Source organism: Pelobates fuscus, chromosome 3 (genome assembly GCF_036172605.1).
Source record: "Pelobates fuscus isolate aPelFus1 chromosome 3, aPelFus1.pri, whole genome shotgun sequence".
Lineage (NCBI taxonomy): Eukaryota > Metazoa > Chordata > Amphibia > Anura > Pelobatidae > Pelobates > Pelobates fuscus.
The window spans coordinates 422879511-422898940 of NC_086319.1; positions in this window are offsets into that span (position 1 = coordinate 422879511).

The window sequence follows — 19430 nt, forward strand, 5'->3', positions numbered from 1 at the left end:
CAATGATTGACAGGGAGCTAAGATGGAGGCGGCTCTGTCTATACTGACTGCCAGGTGTAAAGGGCGGAGCTTATAACAATGACTGACAGGGAGCTAAGATGGAGGTGGCTCTCTCTATACTGACTGCCAGGTGTAAAGGGCGGAGCTTATAACAATGATTGACAGGGAGCTAAGATGGAGGCGGCTCTGTCTATACTGACTGCCAGGTGTAAAGGGCGGAGCTTATAACAATAATTGACAGGGAGCCAAGATGGAGGTGTCGCTCTCTATACTGACTGCCAGGTGTAAAGGGCAGAGCTTATAGCAATGATTGACAGGGAGCTAAGATGGAGGTGGCTCTCTCTATACTGACTGCCAGGTGTAAAGGGCGGAGCTTATAACAATGACTGACAGGGAGCTAAGATGGAGGTGGCTCTCTCTATACTGACTGCCAGGTGTAAAGGGCGGAGCTTATAACAATGACTGACAGGGAGCTAAGATGGAGGTGGCTCTCTCTATACTGACTGCCAGGTGTAAAGGGCGGAGCTTATAACAATGATTGACAGGGAGCTAAGATGGAGGCGGCTCTGTCTATACTGACTGCCAGGTGTAAAGGGCGGAGCTTATAACAATGACTGACAGGGAGCTAAGATGGAGGCGGCTCTCTCTATACTGACTGCCAGGTGTAAAGGGCGGAGCTTATAACAATGACTGACAGGGAGCTAAGATGGAGGCGGCTCTCTCTATACTGACTGCCAGGTGTAAAGGGCGGAGCTTATAACAATGACTGACAGGGAGCTAAGATGGAGGTGGCTCTCTCTATACTGACTGCCAGGTGTAAAGGGCGGAGCTTATAACAATGACTGACAGGGAGCTAAGATGGAGGCGGCTCTCTCTATATTGACTGCCAGGTGTAAAGGGCGGAGCTTATAACAATGATTGACAGGGAGCTAAGATGGAGGCGGCTCTCTCTATACTGACTGCCAGGTGTAAAGGGCGGAGCTTATAACAATGACTGACAGGGAGCTAAGATGGAGGTGGCTCTCTCTATACTGACTGCCAGGTGTAAAGGGCGGAGCTTATAACAATGACTGACAGGGAGCTAAGATGGAGGCGGCTCTCTCTATATTGACTGCCAGGTGTAAAGGGCGGAGCTTATAACAATGATTGACAAGGAGCTAAGATGGAGGCGGCTCTCTCTATACTGACTGCCAGGTGTAAAGGGCGGAGCTTATAACAATGACTGACAGGGAGCTAAGATGGAGGCGGCTCTCTCTATACTGACTGCCAGGTGTAAAGGGCGGAGCTTATAACAATGATTGACAGGGAGCTAAGATGGAGGTGGCTCTCTCTATACTGACTGCCAGGTGTAAATGGCGGAGCTTATAACAATGATTGACAGGGAGCTAAGATGGAGGTGGCTCTCTCTATACTGACTGCCAGGTGTAAAGGGAGGAGCTTATAACAATGATTGACAGGGAGCTAAGATGGAGGTGTCGCTCTCTATACTGACTGCCAGGTGTAAAGGGCAGAGCTTATAGCAATGACTGACAGGGAGCTAAGATGGAGGTGGCTCTCTATACTGACTGCCAGGTGTAAAGGGAGGAGCTTATAACAATAATTGACAGGGAGCTAAGATGGAGGTGTCGCTCTCTATACTGACTGCCAGGTGTAAAGGGCAGAGCTTATAACAATGATTGACAGGGAGCTAAGATGGAGGTGGCTCTCTATACTGACTGCCAGGTGTAAAGGGCGGAGCTTATAACAATGATTGACAGGGAGCTAAGATGGAAGTGGCTCTCTCTATACTGACTGCCAGGTGTAAAGGGCGGAGCTTATAACAATGACTGACAGGGAGCTAAGATGGAGGTGGCTCTCTCTATACTGACTGCCAGGTGTAAAGGGCAGAGCTTATAACAATGATTGACAGGGAGCTAAGATGGAGGTGGTTCTCTCTATACTGACTGCCAGGTGTAAAGGGCGGAGCTTATAACAATGATTGACAGGGAGCTAAGATGGAGGTTGCTCTCTCTCTATACTGACTGCCAGGTGTAAAGGGCGGAGCTTATAACAATGATTGACAGGGAGCTAAGATGGAGGTGGCTCTCTCTATACTGACTGCCAGGTGTATAGGGTGGAGCTTATAACAATGACTGACAGGGAGCTAAGATGGAGGTGGCTCTCTCTATACTGACTGCCAGGTGTAAAGGGCGGAGCTTATAACAATGACTGACAGGGAGCTAAGATGGAGGCGGCTCTCTCTATACTGACTGCCAGGTGTAAAGGGCGGAGCTTATAACAATGACTGACAGGGAGCTAAGATGGAGGTGGCTCTCTCTATACTGACTGCCAGGTGTAAAGGGCGGAGCTTATAACAATGATTGACAGGGAGCTAAGATGGAGGCGGCTCTCTCTATACTGACTGCCAGGTGTAAAGGGCGGAGCTTATAACAATGATTGACAGGGAGCTAAGATGGAGGTGGCTCTCTCTATACTGACTGCCAGGTGTAAAGGGCGGAGCTTATAACAATGATTGACAGGGAGCTAAGATGGAGGTGGCTCTCTATACTGACTGCCAGGTGTAAAGGGCGGAGCTTATAACAATGATTGACAGGGAGCTAAGATGGAGGTGGCTCTCTCTATACTGACTGCCAGGTGTAAAGGGCGGAGCTTATAACAATGATTGACAGGGAGCTAAGATGGAGGCGGCTCTCTCTATACTGACTGCCAGGTGTAAAGGGCGGAGCTTATAACAATGATTGACAGGGAGCTAAGATGGAGGTGGCTCTCTCTATACTGACTGCCAGGTGTAAAGGGCGGAGCTTATAACAATGATTGACAGGGAGCTAAGATGGAGGTGGCTCTCTATACTGACTGCCAGGTGTAAAGGGCGGAGCTTATAACAATGATTGACAGGGAGCTAAGATGGAGGTGGCTCTCTCTATACTGACTGCCAGGTGTAAAGGGCGGAGCTTATAACAATGACTGACAGGGAGCTAAGATGGGGGTGGCTCTCTCTATACTGACTGCCAGGTGTAATGGGCGGAGCTTATAACAATGATTGACAGGGAGCTAAGATGGAGGTGGCTCTATCTATACTGACTGCCAGGTGTATAGGGTGGAGCTTATAACAATGATTGACAGGGAGCTAAGATGGAGGTGGCTCTCTATATACTGACTGCCAGGTGTAAAGGGAGGAGCTTATAACAATGATTGACAGGAAGCTAAGATGGAGGTGGCTCTCTATACTGACTGCCAGGTGTATAGGGTGGAGCTTATAACAATGATTGACAGGGAGCTAAGATGGAGGCGCCCAGTTACAGGATAAAAGGTGTGGATTTTTTTGTTTTTCACACCTCACAAATATGTATTTGTTTAATTTAGGGATAAGAGAACATAATATAAAAATCTGGACAGTGACGGTAAATCTCTTTAAATCCCACCTGCTCATATCCCCATTCTGCTGACTATATAAATAATAATAATAATAATAATGGCAGATAATCCAAGAGGCAGACCTGGATTTGGTAATGGCAGGTTCCTCACAAACTGTTATTTTCTTAAATAAATTATTTATTTACGGCTCTTATAATATACAAGAAAAACTCCAACGGTCTGACAAAGAGCAGAGTCCCAAACATCATCTCACAAAGTGCATTACTTTAATTACTCATCAGTGGGAACAAGAAATAAAAAGCAAATTAATCTTCCACAGGGAATAAAACACAGGAGATTAAAGTTATTTCTAGATAGTATTATATTAATAGAGATTTGTCCCCTCGCAGGCCGTGGATGTACGTAGTATGGAGACGTTCTGTAAGCCAGCTATGCCTTCCGTTCTACATGTGTCGCAAACGTCCGATGAAATAGCAGCCTCCACCAAACCATGGTGTCCCCACTGCTATGGAGCTGGTCTTTCTGCCACGGCCCAGCATGGAAAACACTGGTCTCTGGAGACCTCCCTGGGGCATCGGATGTCATTTACCTGTCAATATAGGGATTTCTGTTCTCCTCGCTTTTCAGGAGTGTTGAATACCCAGTGGCCATTCAGCTAAGTTGTTGTTACCTTTAGTCTAGCAGGTTCCCTCTAGTTTTTAATATCTCACCTTAGCCTACCTGACTTAGCATACAGCCTGAATTGTGACACAACACAAAGAAGCCGTTAAACTAATACCTGCCACAAGGCTGTACATTTCACTATATGACACCTATTACTAGGTAGACCGCTTGTCCTAACTCTTGTCTTTGTGTCTACACACCTCTGACCACATCCTTATATCACGCTAAACAAGTGAGCTAGTCGGCTAAGCAACTCTCCTCTTGTATTACATCCTCGCACTCTCATCGTACGAAAGCATGTTATTTGACCACTCCTAGTATCCAACATGCCCAGTCAGCTAAATACTTCGGTACTCCGCCATAGCTCTACCTAACTGCTGGGTATGCATGATTTAACCTGTTTATTTAAATGTTACTGTACACATGTACCTCGCTTGCCTTACCAATGCTGTTAGGGCATTGTAAGATTGTTTGTTCTTCATATGCACGCATAAAATAAAGATTGACAAAACAAGAAAAGATGGTTTAATTTTCAATCAGATCTGTTATTTGAACTTTAATCACACACAGGAGGCTGATGCAGGCTGTAGCAGGCAATTATCAGAACAGATAGTGAAAAAAGTGATAAGTGCTCTCTATCCAATAAAGCAGCTATTCACCAACAAGGAGCTCCTTTTACCTTGTGAACAATAGAACAAAACAAGCAAGTAAATTAGGTGGACAGCGCTAAGAATTATTATAATAAAATCATACATACACAGGTAGCAGCAGATTTCGCAATTGTGTGTCTTACTCTTAAAAAAAGGGAAATAAAAGTACAATGATAGTGCAGTATGTTATGAATAATATGGTTATAAAGATATATTCCAAAGGGGCACTCACGTTTTCCAGAGCTTATAAAGCTCTATTTTAGGAGCCTGGACGGAACAATCCCCGTCTAAGGATTTCTTTTTGCTGGTATCAGATTCCCAAGGTAGTGCGATTCATCATATGAAAAAAATAAGGATGTATACCAATGGTACAGTACGTATGTAAAAGTAGGATAAGTAAATAATATTTGGCCTACTTACATGACCTGCTCTAGTGTATGGAGCTTTAGGTGGAACAATCCCCACCTAGGGATATATGTAGATCAGGAACAGCAGAGTGATGGTGAGAGTATAAGGAGCTCAAGAGTGACTGGGTATTAAAACAGAATCTTTATTAATAAACAGAATAAATAAAACTATTTAAAAGTGAACTATATAGTAAAAAAAAGTATAAATAAAACCAGTCCTTTGTAGGCAATCCTTAATCTCCACTTTATTATTTTATATTATATACTTTACAATTATCAGAACAGGAATACGAAATTCTAAATTAAACAGACAAATATTAATAAAATATTTTAAAACAGTTTAAAATAAAATATATACTTAGATCATATATATACTTATCTAAATATAGATAAACACTGGCCAAAATTGGCGTTTAAATTAGTTTTTCAGTTTTCACATCCAAATATTAACACTAACTTTGGCCAGTGTTTGTGACCAAGTGGCTACTAAAAAAGACTGGACATACCCCATTTGCAATACCTTGGGTTGTCTACTTTTACAAATGGTATGCCATCATGGAGGTAATTCTCATTCCTGGGCTACGATACGGTCTCAAAGGTAACATTACTAATCTGACAAATTTCAGTGTGAAAAAACTGAAAAATGTAACATGCTATATTTGACCCTGTAACTTCCCATAAAACCTGTGCAAAGGGGGTACTGTTTTACATGTAGTACCATCTGGAGATTTTCTAATATCCACTTTCTTGTATATTGGTGCAGGTGGATGTCATGTGTATTTGTGAGAAGGTGGTTCTCCACTGGGGTAGTGTGAGCTGTACACTGAGGTCCTTAGACCAAGAGTCTGTGTATGGGGGCAGTTGGGTGGCGTGGTCTGCTTGAATGCATTTGTAGAAGGTCAAGAGGTGTTTTGTTTTGACATTGTGGGTCATGCATTCTGTCTCGAAGTCAGACACTGTGCGGGAGCTCTTCACTAGAGAGGGGTTGGTCTGCAGGAAGTGGGTCAATTGGGTATAATGAAATGCTTGCATTGCATTTGGGGCATCAGAGCCTATTAGGTCCGAGAAGAACCGCACGGCACCATTGTCTACCACCGAGTCTAGTGTTAGGTATGGCACGTCTAGAGTTCGGCAATATCGTTGGTATGTCCTTGGGTTGCATTCCCGGAGTGAATAAGGGGTTGTGAGTGATGGGGTAAAGTGGGGGTGGTTGGGGTGATATGCTCTCGGTTCCTCTGATGTTGACCTGAGCGTGGGGAGAATTGTAGGGTGCAGGGGGTGGTGAGAGAGCAACTGCATCAGGGTCGCTCATTGCCATGGCAGTGTATGGAGAGGGATCTGGCACATCACGCTTTCTAGAGTCGCCCATTGGCGTGTTGGTGGGTGTGTGGACCAGTCGTGGATTCTGGTCAAAATGACTGATTAGTATCTTTCTATATGTGGGAGTCCCAGGCCTCCGTCAGATTTATGTCTGGTAAGGGTCTCGTAGGGGATTCTGGGTCTTTTGTGTGCCCAAATGTAATTGGTGAAGAGTTGCCTGAGTTTGGCAAAGAATGGCTTAGGTATCGCTACTGGGAGAGTTTGGAATAAATAGAGTATCTTGAGGAGTATGTTCATTTTGAGGATATTTATTCTGTAGAGTCATGAGTAATGTGGATTGTTCCATGTCTGTAGGTCTATAGTGAGGGACTGAAGTAGCGGCTCGTAGTTTACGTCAAAGATAGTCGTAAGGTCTGCTGATAGGCGTACTCCTAGGTATGTAATGGCCTTGTCTGCCCAAGTAAAGGGGAATGTGGCCTGCAATCGTGTGCGTAAGCAAGGGGCTATGTGTATTGGCATGATTTTACTTTTTGCAAAATTACTTGGAAGTTAGAAAGTTTTTGGTATAGGGAGATTTCCTCCAATAGTGGGGGTAGCGATATGTCCGGCGATTGTATCATGAAAAGAAGATCGTCAGCGAATGCGGAGATCTTATAGTTGACATCCAGTATTTGTATGCCTCTGACATCTGGGTTATCTCTGATTCCATTTAGAAAGGGTTCCAGAACTAGGATAAATAGCAGGGGGAAGAGGGGACACCCCTCTCTCGTGCCGTTTCTAATGTGTACTGGGTTCTGATAGTTGCCCATTGATCCTGAGTTGTGCTGTGGGGGTGAAGTAGATGGCTTGCATCCATCGTATCCAGTTTGGACCAAACCCTAGGTGGCGCAGAGCAGTGACCAATCCACCCGATCGAATGCCTTTTCTGCGTCGACCGAGAGTATGAGACTGCTGGTGACCAACCAAGGGCATACAGTGCAGACGGCATCCTGAGCTTGGCATAAATGCGCCTAATAATGTGCTAGCTCTGTGCTTTCTAACGACTGTCCCCTAGCACTCGACGGTCCACTTCTAACCTTCTTACTAGCAGACAGAAGCTCCTGTTATACAGTCTGGGACAGAGAAAAAGGCGTATGTAGTGAGTGTAGAAGAATGGGAACATGCCACATTATTTGCATAATGTGCAAAGTTCGCTTTACCTTAACTAAATTTATGGCAAGACAGGAGGCTTCATATTTGCTTTACTTTCTTTGCTCAAAGCTCCCAGCAAAATTATAAAAGATCAGTAGTTGAATATAAACGAATAAAAAATAAGTAATAAGTTGAATTAAATCAATTAGGGCTGCTTCACCACACAAGAGAGCGACTGAATAGTGTGTTGAACAAAAATGTATAAAGGTGTGTGAGCGCTCCAAACAAACTCAAGAGTAAATCCAGCACGGAGAGATCTAACTATCTCAACAATAAAAATACAGCACTTTTAGATAATATATCAAGGTATATATGTGTAAGAACCACCAAGTTAATAATACTTGCAATAAGGACTTTTTTATTATTGCAAGTATTATTTTATATGTCATTGTCTACATTTAAAGAATTCTCCCCTCCTTGCCTTTCTGTTTCTCAATCACACTGTAGCGGTACTTACCTTATCCGGGGGCCGGCCGCGGTCCTCTCTTCAAGCCGCGCGCGGTCCTGCGGCTGCACGAGCCGCGCGCGGCTCATCCGACTGCTCAAACAGGAAGGCGGGCAGTGACCGCGAGAAGCGGTCACGTGTCCCGCCTGCAGCTAAGAGCGCGCCGCGAATCTCGGGCGCGCTCTTAAAGAGACAGTGGGAGCCTAAATTGCAAAAAGGCTCCCATTGGCTCCTGTCACGCCAATCACCCCATACACTTACCTGTTGGGGGAGTGGAAGTGACAGGAGCCAATCACGTTAGTTTGAAGACTACTTATACTTACCCTTTTCCCTTAGTTCCTTGCCCTATCGTGGTTTCTGCTACAGTTCCCTTTAGTGCTTGTTGTATTCAGTTGTGTTTCTCCGTACTTGACCTTGGCTTTGTATTCTGACTTCGTTTTCGCTTTATCCTTGTCTGTACTGTTTGCCGGCTTGCTGATTCCTGTGTACCAGACCCCGGCTAGTTCTCGTTTACGCTGTCTCTTTGTGCCCTTGACCTCGGATCGCTCCTGACTCTGTACTTCTCCTTTACGTCGAGTCCGGCCACTCTAAGGTCCGGTAGACGTATCTCTCCTCTGTGCTGTCTTCTGTTTTGCTGGATCCTGCGTGTAGGGGTATATACTCGTTACATTACGATAGGGCCATGGACCCCGCAGATTTAGCTCAACAGATGGCGACCCATGAGGCTAGATTTGTAGAGCAGGATCACCGTATGGATCAAATAGCTCAGGCTCTCCAGACGCTCTTAGCTAGAACCATTCCAGCAACCGCACCTAACCCTCCTGCACCCCTGCTTCCTGAAGTATCGACTATGCCTAATGCTACAGCACATTTAACGCCTCCTCCTAGGTATGGAGGGGATTCTAAGACATGCAGAGGGTTCATTAACCAAATAGAGTTTCATTTTGAAATGTATCCACGTTCATTTCCCACAGAGAGGTCCAAAGTTGGGTTCTTTATGCACCAACTTACCGACAAAGCACTTGAATGGGCAAACCCTATTTGGGAGGCTAATGGACCTATGGTGCATAACTTTCACAGTTTCCTAACAGCTTTTCGCAGAACTTTTGACACTATGAAAAGGTCTAAGAATGCCGCTAGAGCATTAATGAGGGTTAAACAGGGTTCTAGGTCTGTGGCTGATTACGCTATACAGTTTCGTACCCTTGCCTCACAGGTCGATTGGACCAATAATGGGTTAACTACTGCCTTCATGGAAGGCTTATCAGATTCTATATTGGATGAGGTAGCGGCTAAGGAACTTCCTGTTGCCTTAGAGGACCTTATTGACTACCTCATCGATATAGATAATAGGATTCGGGACAGGCTCTATACCAAGAACAGGAATAGAAGTTTTGTTACGCCTATTCACCCCAGAGTTAATCCACCGGAGAGTGTAAAAGTATCTGAAGAGGAGCCAATGCAATTAGGGGTTGCCAAACTCTCTGATAATGAAAAATTACATAGGAGAAGAGAGGGACTCTGCCTATATTGTGGTAGGAGAGAACATATGGTAAAGGAGTGTCCTCTGCTCCCGGAAAACTCTCGCACCTAAGACCTTATAGGGGACTGGCCTTGGGTGTGATTTCTAAGTCTCCTACATTGCCTCCTAACCGACTGCTTCTCCCTGTTTCTTTACATATGGGAGAGAGTTGTATAGTTGAAAACATATACGCCCTGGTTGACTCTGGGGCAGCTGAGAATTTTATAGACTCTGGTTTTGTAAAGAAAAACAATATTCCCATCAGGGAGAAGGAGATACCCTTGGCCGTTGAGGCCATAGATGGTAGACCATTGATATCTCCAGTTTTTAGGGTATTTGATTTCCGCTGAGGGTTTTCGGATGGATCCCCAGAAGCTCGCTGCGGTCATAGAATGGCCTCTGCCGCAAGGTCTGAAAGCCATCCAGCGTTTTCTGGGTTTCTCTAATTATTATAGACGTTTTATCAAAGGTTTTTCGTCTATAGTAGCGCCTATTACTCGTATGACTAAAAAGGATGGCAATACACGTGTCTGGTCTACTGAGGCACTTCAGGCTTTTGACTTTCTTAAGACTACGTTCGCCTCTGCCCCTATTTTACAGCATCCTGTCCCCTCATTGCCATATATACTTGAGGTTGATGCTTCCGATATAGGGGTAGGTGCTGTCTTATCCCAAAGAGAGTCTCCTGACAAGCCATTGCATCCTTGTGGCTTCTTTTCTAAACAAATGTCCAAAGCAGAAAGGAATTATGATGTGGGTAATCGCGAACTCCTTGCTATCATTTTAGCACTCAAAGAATGGAGACATTTGTTAGAAGGCACTAAGGATCCCATCCTCATATTTACGGATCATAAGAACCTGTCCTACCTTAGCGAAGCTAAAAGATTGTCTTCCAGGCAGGCTAGGTGGTCACTGTTCTTGTCTCATTTTAATTATATAATAACCTATAGGCCAGGCGACCGGAACACTAAAGCGGACGCTCTGTCCAGACAATTCGAGACTATTGACAAACAGGAGATTGATGTCACTCCTGTCATTCCCCCAGACAGGATAATAGCAACTACTATATTGTCTATTTCCTCGTCCCTCTTGCAGGCCATACAAGCGAAACAGAGCATGGCACCTGGCGAGAGGCCTAATGATAAATTGTTCGTTGACGTTCCCGAGAGACGGGATATTCTGTCACTGTATCACGATACTAAGACTGCTGGACATCCTGGTATTTCCAAAACAGTGTCAGCCGTTTCTCGGTATTTCTGGTGGGATACCTTACGTAAGGATGTTACTGACTATATAAGTGCTTGTTCTACTTGTGCATGTATGAAAACCTCTCGTAGAGTTCCTTGTGGGCTGTTGCATCCGTTACCCGTTCCCGAGAGACCTTGGTCTAATCTATCAATGGATTTTATTGTTGAATTACCCCCTTCGAATGGTAACACAGTCATCCTAATGATAGTAGATCGGTTTTCCAAAATGGCTCACTTTGTGTCTCTTCGCAAGTTGCCCACTTCCAAGGAACTGGCTCTTATCTTCGCTAAAGAAGTGTTTCGATTACATGGTATTCCCTTATCTATTGTATCCGATAGGGGTAGCCAATTTATTTCCAGGTTCTGGAAAGCCTTTTGTTCGGAGATGGGTATTTCCCTCTCATTTTCTTCCGCTTACCATCCCCAGTCTAATGGAGCTGCTGAACGTGCCAACCAGTCTCTGGAGCAGTACCTCCGTTGTTTTGTGTCTCACCATCAGGACAATTGGTCTGACCTGCTCCCTTGGGCTGAATTTGCTCGGAATAACGCCACTCATGATTCTTCCGGCAAAAGCCCTTTTTACGTTGTCTATGGCCAGCATCCCGTTGTTCTTCCGGCTGCATTCTCCTCACAGGGCATGCCAGTTCTGGATGAGCATTTGGCTGGTTTGCGTAATACTTGGGAGCAGGTTCAGCGTTCTTTGGTGGACTCTGCTGCCCGCCAGAAGGCTCAGGCTGACAAGCATCGCAGAGCGGCTCCTTCCTATGTTGTGGGGGACAGGGTTTTGCTTTCCACACGGAATATTCGCCTCCGGGTGCCTTCTATGAAATTGGCTCCCCGCTTCATTGGTCCTTATCGCATTATACATAAGGTTAATCCCGTTTCTTATGCCTTGGGTCTGCCTAAAAATCTGCGTATACCCAATGTATTTCACACCTCGTTGTTGAAGCCTTACGTACGCAACCGCTATACCCGGAGTACACCCCCTCCCCCTCCTGTCTCTGTGGAGGGTCATGAGGAGTTCGAAGTGTCTGCTGTTATTGACTCTCGTTTCCTCAGTGGTCGGCTTCAGTACTTGGTACATTGGAAGGGTTATGGGCCTGAGGAGCGCAGTTGGATTTCTGCGGATGCTGTTCATGCTCCCCGCCTTGTACGTTCTTTCCATTCGCGTTTTCCTGCCAGACCTGGTCCTGCCCGCCCGGAGGGCGTGTCCTCAGGGGGGGGTACTGTAGCGGTACTTACCTTATCCGGGGGCCGGCCGCGGTCCTCTCTTCAAGCCGCGCGCGGTCCTGCGGCTGCACGAGCCGCGCGCGGCTCATCCGACTGCTCAAACAGGAAGGCGGGCAGTGACCGCGAGAAGCGGTCACGTGTCCCGCCTGCAGCTAAGAGCGCGCCGCGAATCTCGGGCGCGCTCTTAAAGAGACAGTGGGAGCCTAAATTGCAAAAAGGCTCCCATTGGCTCCTGTCACGCCAATCACCCCATACACTTACCTGTTGGGGGAGTGGAAGTGACAGGAGCCAATCACGTTAGTTTGAAGACTACTTATACTTACCCTTTTCCCTTAGTTCCTTGCCCTATCGTGGTTTCTGCTACAGTTCCCTTTAGTGCTTGTTGTATTCAGTTGTGTTTCTCCGTACTTGACCTTGGCTTTGTATTCTGACTTCGTTTTCGCTTTATCCTTGTCTGTACTGTTTGCCGGCTTGCTGATTCCTGTGTACCAGACCCCGGCTAGTTCTCGTTTACGCTGTCTCTTTGTGCCCTTGACCTCGGATCGCTCCTGACTCTGTACTTCTCCTTTACGTCGAGTCCGGCCACTCTAAGGTCCGGTAGACGTATCTCTCCTCTGTGCTGTCTTCTGTTTTGCTGGATCCTGCGTGTAGGGGTATATACTCGTTACACACACATAGATCATGCCTTTCCTACCCTTCAGACATTCTCCCCAGCTACTGACCAAGAGGTGGCTGCTCTTCTTTGCTCCTCTCGCCCCACCACTTGCCCGCTCGATCCTGTCCCATCTCACCTTATTAGATCTCTCTCCACTTGTCTTGTGCCTTCTCTAACACACATCTTCAACTGCTCGCTCTCTTCTGGCATCGTCCCTGCTGACCTTAAACATGCCACTGTAGTACCTATACTAAAAAAACCATCCCTCGACCCATCCACCCCCTCTAACTACCGTCCCATATCCCTGCTCCCTTTTTCCTCAAAGCTTCTGGAAAGACTTGTCTTTACCCGTGTGTCTCATTTCCTCAATTCCAACTCTCTCCTTGACCCCCTTCAATCTGGCTTCCGCCCTCTCCACTCTACAGAGACTGCCCTTATCAAAGTTACTAACGACCTAATCGCAGTTAAATCCAAAGGCCACTACTCCATACTAATTCTTCTTGACCTCTCAGCGGCCTTTGACACCGTTGATCATGCTCTCCTTCTTCAAACTCTTCAATCGCTTGGTCTCTGTGACTCTGTCCTCTCATGGTTTTCCTCTTATCTCTCCCAACGCTCATTCAGTGTCTCCTTTTCTAATGATACCTCCTCCCCTTGCCCTGTCTCAGTTGGCGTTCCCCAAGGCTCCGTCCTTGGTCCCCTTCTATTTTCTCTTTATACTGCCTCTCTTGGCAAACTTATTACCTCTTTTGGATTTCACCACCACCTGTACGCTGATGACACCCAGCTATATCTCTCCTCCCCGGACCTCTCCCCTGCCGTCCTGCAACGTGTCACTGCTTGCCTTTCTTCCATCTCTGACTGGATGTCCTCCCGCTTTCTGAAACTCAATCTCTCAAAAACTGAGCTCCTTGTCTTTCCTCCTCCTAATACTGATCCTCATCTTTCGCTCTCCCTCCAAGTTTGTGTTACCAACATTAGTCCATCCTTGCAAGCGCGCTGTCTTGGCGTCATACTTGACTCTGGTCTCACCTTTGAGCCTCACATCCAGCATGTTGCCAAATCCTGTAGATTCCATCTTAAAAACATAGCCCGCATCCGCCCCTTTCTTGCACCAGATACTACCAAGGAGCTTGTCCATGCTCTAGTAATTTCCCGCATGGATTATTGTAACCCTCTCCTGATTGGTCTTCCCAATAGCCGTACTGCACCCTTACAGTCCGTAATGAATGCTGCTGCTAGATTGATTTTCCTCTCTAGTCGTTTCTCTCACACCTCACCCCTCTGCCAGTCCTTACATTGGCTTCCTGTATGCTATAGGAGTCAATTCAAGGTACTAACTCACACCTATAAAGCACTGAACAACTCTAGCCCCTCTTATATCTCCTCACAGATCCATAGGTATGTCCCTTCTCGGTCTCTCCGTTCTGCCCGTGACCACCTCCTGTCCGTTGTCCGCACTCGTACGGCCAACTCGCGCTTGCAGGACTTCTCGCGGGCGGCTCCCTTCCTATGGAATAGCCTGCCTACCACCATCAGACTCTCCCCTAGTCTTGCATCTTTTAAGAAGTGCCTTAAAACCCATCTCTTTAGGAAAGCTTATGGCCTCCAAGACTAACCCTTACCTCACATACCTGTCTCTTGCCCTCTCCTAAAGGGCAGCCCACCTTATTTGAGTGTATATTCCTGTCCTAATGTGTTTTACACCCCACCTCCTATAGAATGTAAGCTCGTTTGAGCAGGGTCCTCTTCAACCTATTGTTCCTGTAAGTTTATTTGTAATTGTCCTATTTATAGTTAAATCCCCCTCTCATAATATTGTAAAGCGCTACGGAATCTGTTGGCGCTATATAAATGGCAATAATAAATAAATAAAATAAATAATTTAAATAAATTTTTTACTTACATTTTATTTTTATCAAAGTCATTGTATCTGAGTCCTTTTGGAGCCTCCAGGAATCTTCACAGGGGTAGTGCCATCCCCACAAAAATTGGCACAGTACCTGCACACCTCAGAGCCGGGATTACTAGGCTCAGAACAAGGTGAGCACCCCATTTGTTTCTTGTTTACATTTCCACCTCAGATATCAACAGACTACACATTGGTTTGTTTCTTTTATCTTTATGAGAACCACTTCACAACGAATTGGAGGTGTGATGCTGCCATAAAAGCACACCAGCGTGATTACGGAGCCAGTACTTACACACAGGATCCTTTAAATGTGAGTGTCCTGACTACAATATTATATAATGTGTTCTATTCTAAGTACCCTCTGCACTATATTGTATCTTTTGTCTTTTCTTTTACATGTATCTTATACCCAACTTTTAATCAAGTTACGTGTGGTAAGTTTACCCCACATATGCATTATTTATTCAGTGCTCCACCTGTAGGTGTAGGTTTTTACTTACACCGGTCTATAATCCTTACAGTTATAATTTTATCCATATGTTAAGCAGTGGCGTACACACAACCCATGGGGCTCCAGTGCGAAAATTATCCATTTTTGTTGTGCTGCTGCTGGCCCTTTAACTCCCAGAGAAAAGGTTTGTACTTTTAAATTGGCACTTCGAATGCCGTTGAAGTGCCAAAGTAGTCGAAGTGGCCGCCATTCGAAAAACGAGCACGTGGAGGCGGACATCTTGGTTCATTCCATGCGGTCAGCGGTATGTGTAGCCAAATTCATGAAACTGAAATCGGCTACATAGTTCCGCGAACACCGCTGAGCCTTACCTTCTCCAACGGTGATTTTGCAGCCGCAGAGACTAAGTCCCGTTCAAAGATTTGAACGCTCGTTCGAATGGGACTTAGTCATTTTTTCAGCCTGAAATAGACCGACCGCACAGCCCAAATCTATGGAACTGTTTTGGGCAGGAAAATGTGCTTGCGGTCGGTCATAAAGGACTTCCATCTAACTTTTTAACCCCTGAAATGATTGCCCTGATTTTTGAGTATGTGTTTATTTCTCGCATGCTGATTATGAAAATGTATGTTTTATGTTTGTGACATGTATATTTTAGAAGTTATAAATATTGTGTAAAAACGGTATTCCTCTGCCTGTGATAATGAGATTACCCATTGTGTTCAGTAATCATATCACAGGCAGAGGGGAGGATTTTGTATGGGAGTGTCTGTGTGTATTGTACGGACTGATTGGTTGTTCTGTAAAACCCTGTGGGCTGTACTGTGGTTTTGTATTGGGAATAAGAGAGGCTTTATGTGCCAGGACAGCCAGATTCTGCTTAACCCTCAAAACGAAGTGTCGTCTCGTTATTGGGGGAATTGGATTGTATGCTGACTACCAGGAGTGTAACCCTTTTGTAGGGTTTTCCTGTTCGGCTGTTTCCAGGATTCATAGAGTTTGCAGTTCAGGAGATTGGTGCTTACAGTTGATGCCTGTGCATCTGGAAAGGGGAATATCGCCTAAACGGTTTTTAACCTCTGGTGAGCAAAACAGTCCGTTACAATTGGTGGTAGCAGTGGGATCATTCCCACAGCCCAGAAGGACAGCTACAAGGTAACACCATTCCCTGGATTTACAAATTGAGGGTAACGCTAGTATCCGTACAGCGGCCCTATCTACAAAGGAACTCAGAAAATGGAGGAGAAGTTGCAAGATAGATTGTACTGTTCCGTATCCCTGAGGTCAGGAGCAGTGTCAGGAGACACATACATACAGACAGACACACACACACAAGACATACATACAAAGACACAGACATATAGACAGACACACATACATACAAAGACACATACATATAGACAGACACACATACAAAGATACAGACAGATAGACAGACACATACAGACACACACACACAAGACATACATACAGACAGACTCAAAAACACACACACATACAGACAGACACACACAAGACACACATACAAAGACACAAAAACACATGCGACACAAAAACACACGTGGCACCTGTGACAATTTCCTAACGTTCGACGCGGCCCCTGTGGCAGTTTCCATAGTTAGACTCGGCACCTGTGACAGTTTCCTAACGTTAGACGGCCACCCCTTGTGGCGGAACCAGCCCCGCTACTTGTGTCTGGAGAGGACTGCTTGCCAGCCTCTTGCCCTGTGATTATGGTCCCTGGGAGGTTTGGCCCTTGAAATAGCAGATTTCAACATAATGGATTTTTGTTGTGCTGCTGCTGGCCCTTTAACTCCCAGAGAAAGGGTTTGCACTTTTAAATTGGCACTTCGAATGGAGGTGCTGTGTGTGTGTCTGAGGGTGCTGTGTGCGTCTGGGGGTGCTGTGTGTGTCTGGGTGCTGTGTGTGTGTCTGAGGGTGCTGTGTGTGTCTGGGTGCTGTGTGTGTGTCTGAGGGTGCTGTGTGTGTGTCTGAGGGTGCTGTGTGTGTCAGGGGGTGCTGCGTGTGTCTGAGGGTGCTGTGTGTGTCTGGGTGCTGTGTGTGTCTGAGGGTGCTCTGTGTGTGTGTGTCTGGGTGCTGTGTGTGTGAATGTATTTTTTATTTAAATTAAAAAAATATCTTTTGATATTAATAATTAAAAAAAAAAAAAAAAATCGCCGTGCTGCCATGGGGGGGTGCCGTGCTGCCATGCTGCCTTCCCTGGTGGCCCAGTGGTGACCGTGGTAACCGCGGCAACGCTCAGACCTCGCGAGAGGACCCGGCGGAGCTGCTGGCTAAAGCTCCGCCGGTCCTCTCCCCTGTTTGCCTCCCTCCCCAGCACCGGCCGCATGTCAATGCCTCTGGGCCGGTGAGGGAGATCTTTGATCTACCCACCGGCCCATGGAGACACACAGCAGGGCCGGCGTGTGTGTCTGGGGTGCTGTGTGTGTCTGAGGGTGCTGTGTGTGTGTCTGGGTGCTGTATGTGTGTCTGAGGGTGCTGTGTGTGTGTCTGGGTGCTGCATGTGTCTGAGGGTGCTGTGTGTGTGTCTGGGTGCTGTGTGTGTCTGAGGGTGCTGTGTGTGTGTCTGGGTGCTGCGTGTGTGTCTGGGTGCTGCGTGTGTCTGAGGGTGCTGTGTGTGTGTCTGGGTGCTGTAAGTGTGTCTGGGTGCTGTAAGTGTGTCTGGGTGCTGTAAGTGTGTCTGAGGGTGCTGTGTGTGTGTCTGGGTGCTGCGTGTGTCTGAGGGTGCTGTGTGTGTGTCTGGGTGCTGTGTGTGTGTCTGAGGGTGCTGTGTGTGTCTGGGTGCTGCGTGTGTGTCTGGGTGCTGCGTGTGTCTGAGGGTGCTGTGTGTGTGTCTTGGTGCTGTGTGTGTCTGAGGGTGCGGTGTGTGTGTCTGGGTGCTGCGTGTGTGTCTGGGTGCTGTGTGTGTGTCTGAGGGTGCTGTGTGTGTGTCTGGGTGCTGTGTGTGTGTCTGGGGTGCTGTGTGTATATTAATTAAAAAAAAAAAAAAAAAGTTATATCGCCGTGCTGCCATGGGGGGGGTGCCGTGCTGCCATGCTGCCTTCCCTGGTGGCCCAGTGGTGAGAGTGAACTCTAGCCCCTGCAGGCTAGAGTTCACTCTCGCGAGATCTGAGCGTTGCCGTGGTAACCGCGGCAACGCTCAGACCTCGCGAGAGGACCCGGCGGAGCTGCTGGCTAAAGCTCCGCCGGTCCTCTCCCCTGTTTGCCTCCCTCCCTCCCCAGCAGCGGCCTCATGTCAGTGCCTCTGGGCTGGTGAGGGAACACAGGGAACACAGAGAACAAACACAGGGAACTAACATAGGGAACACATGGAACACAGGGAACAAACACAGGGAACACAGAGAACAAACACAGGGAACTAACATAGGGAACACATGGAACACAGGGAACAAACAGAGGGGACACAGGGAACAAACACAGGGGAACACAGAGAATAAACACAGGGAACTAACATAGGGAACACAGGGAACACAGAGAACAAACACTGGGAACACAGAGAACAAACACAGGGAACACAGAGGACACAGAGAACAAACACAGGGAACACAGGGGAACACAGAGGACACAGAGAACACAGAGAACAAACACAGAAGACACAGAGAACAAACACAGGGAACAAACACAGGGGAACACAGGGAACAAACACAGGGGAACACACACAGGGAACACAGAGAACAAACACAAGGAACAAACACAGGGAACAAACACAGGAAACAAACACAAGGGACACAGAGAACAAACACAGGGAACACAGGGAACAAACACAGGGAACAAACACAGGGAACACAGAGAACAAACACAGGGAACTAACATAGGGAACACATGGAACAAACAGGGAACAAACAGAGAACAAACACATGGAACACAGAGAACAAACACAGGGAACAAACACAGGGGACACAGAGATCAAACACAGGGGACACAGAGAACAAACACGGGCACACAGAGAACAAACACAGGGGACACAGAGAACAAACACGGGGACACAGAGAACAAACACAGGGGACACAGAACAAACACAGAGGACACAGAGAACAAACACAGGGAACAAACACAGGGAGCACAGGGAACAAACACAGGGGAACAAACACAGGGAGCACAGAGAACAAACACAGGGAACACAGGGAAAAAAACACAAGGAACAAACACAGGGAGCACAGGGAACAAACACAGGGGAACACAGGGAACAAGCACAGGGGAGCACAGGGAACAAACACAGGGAACACAGGGAACAAACACAGGGGTCACAGGGAACAAACACAGAGAACAAACACAGGGAGCACAGGGAACAAACACAGGGAACACAGGGAAAAAAACACAAGGAACAAACACAGGGAGCAC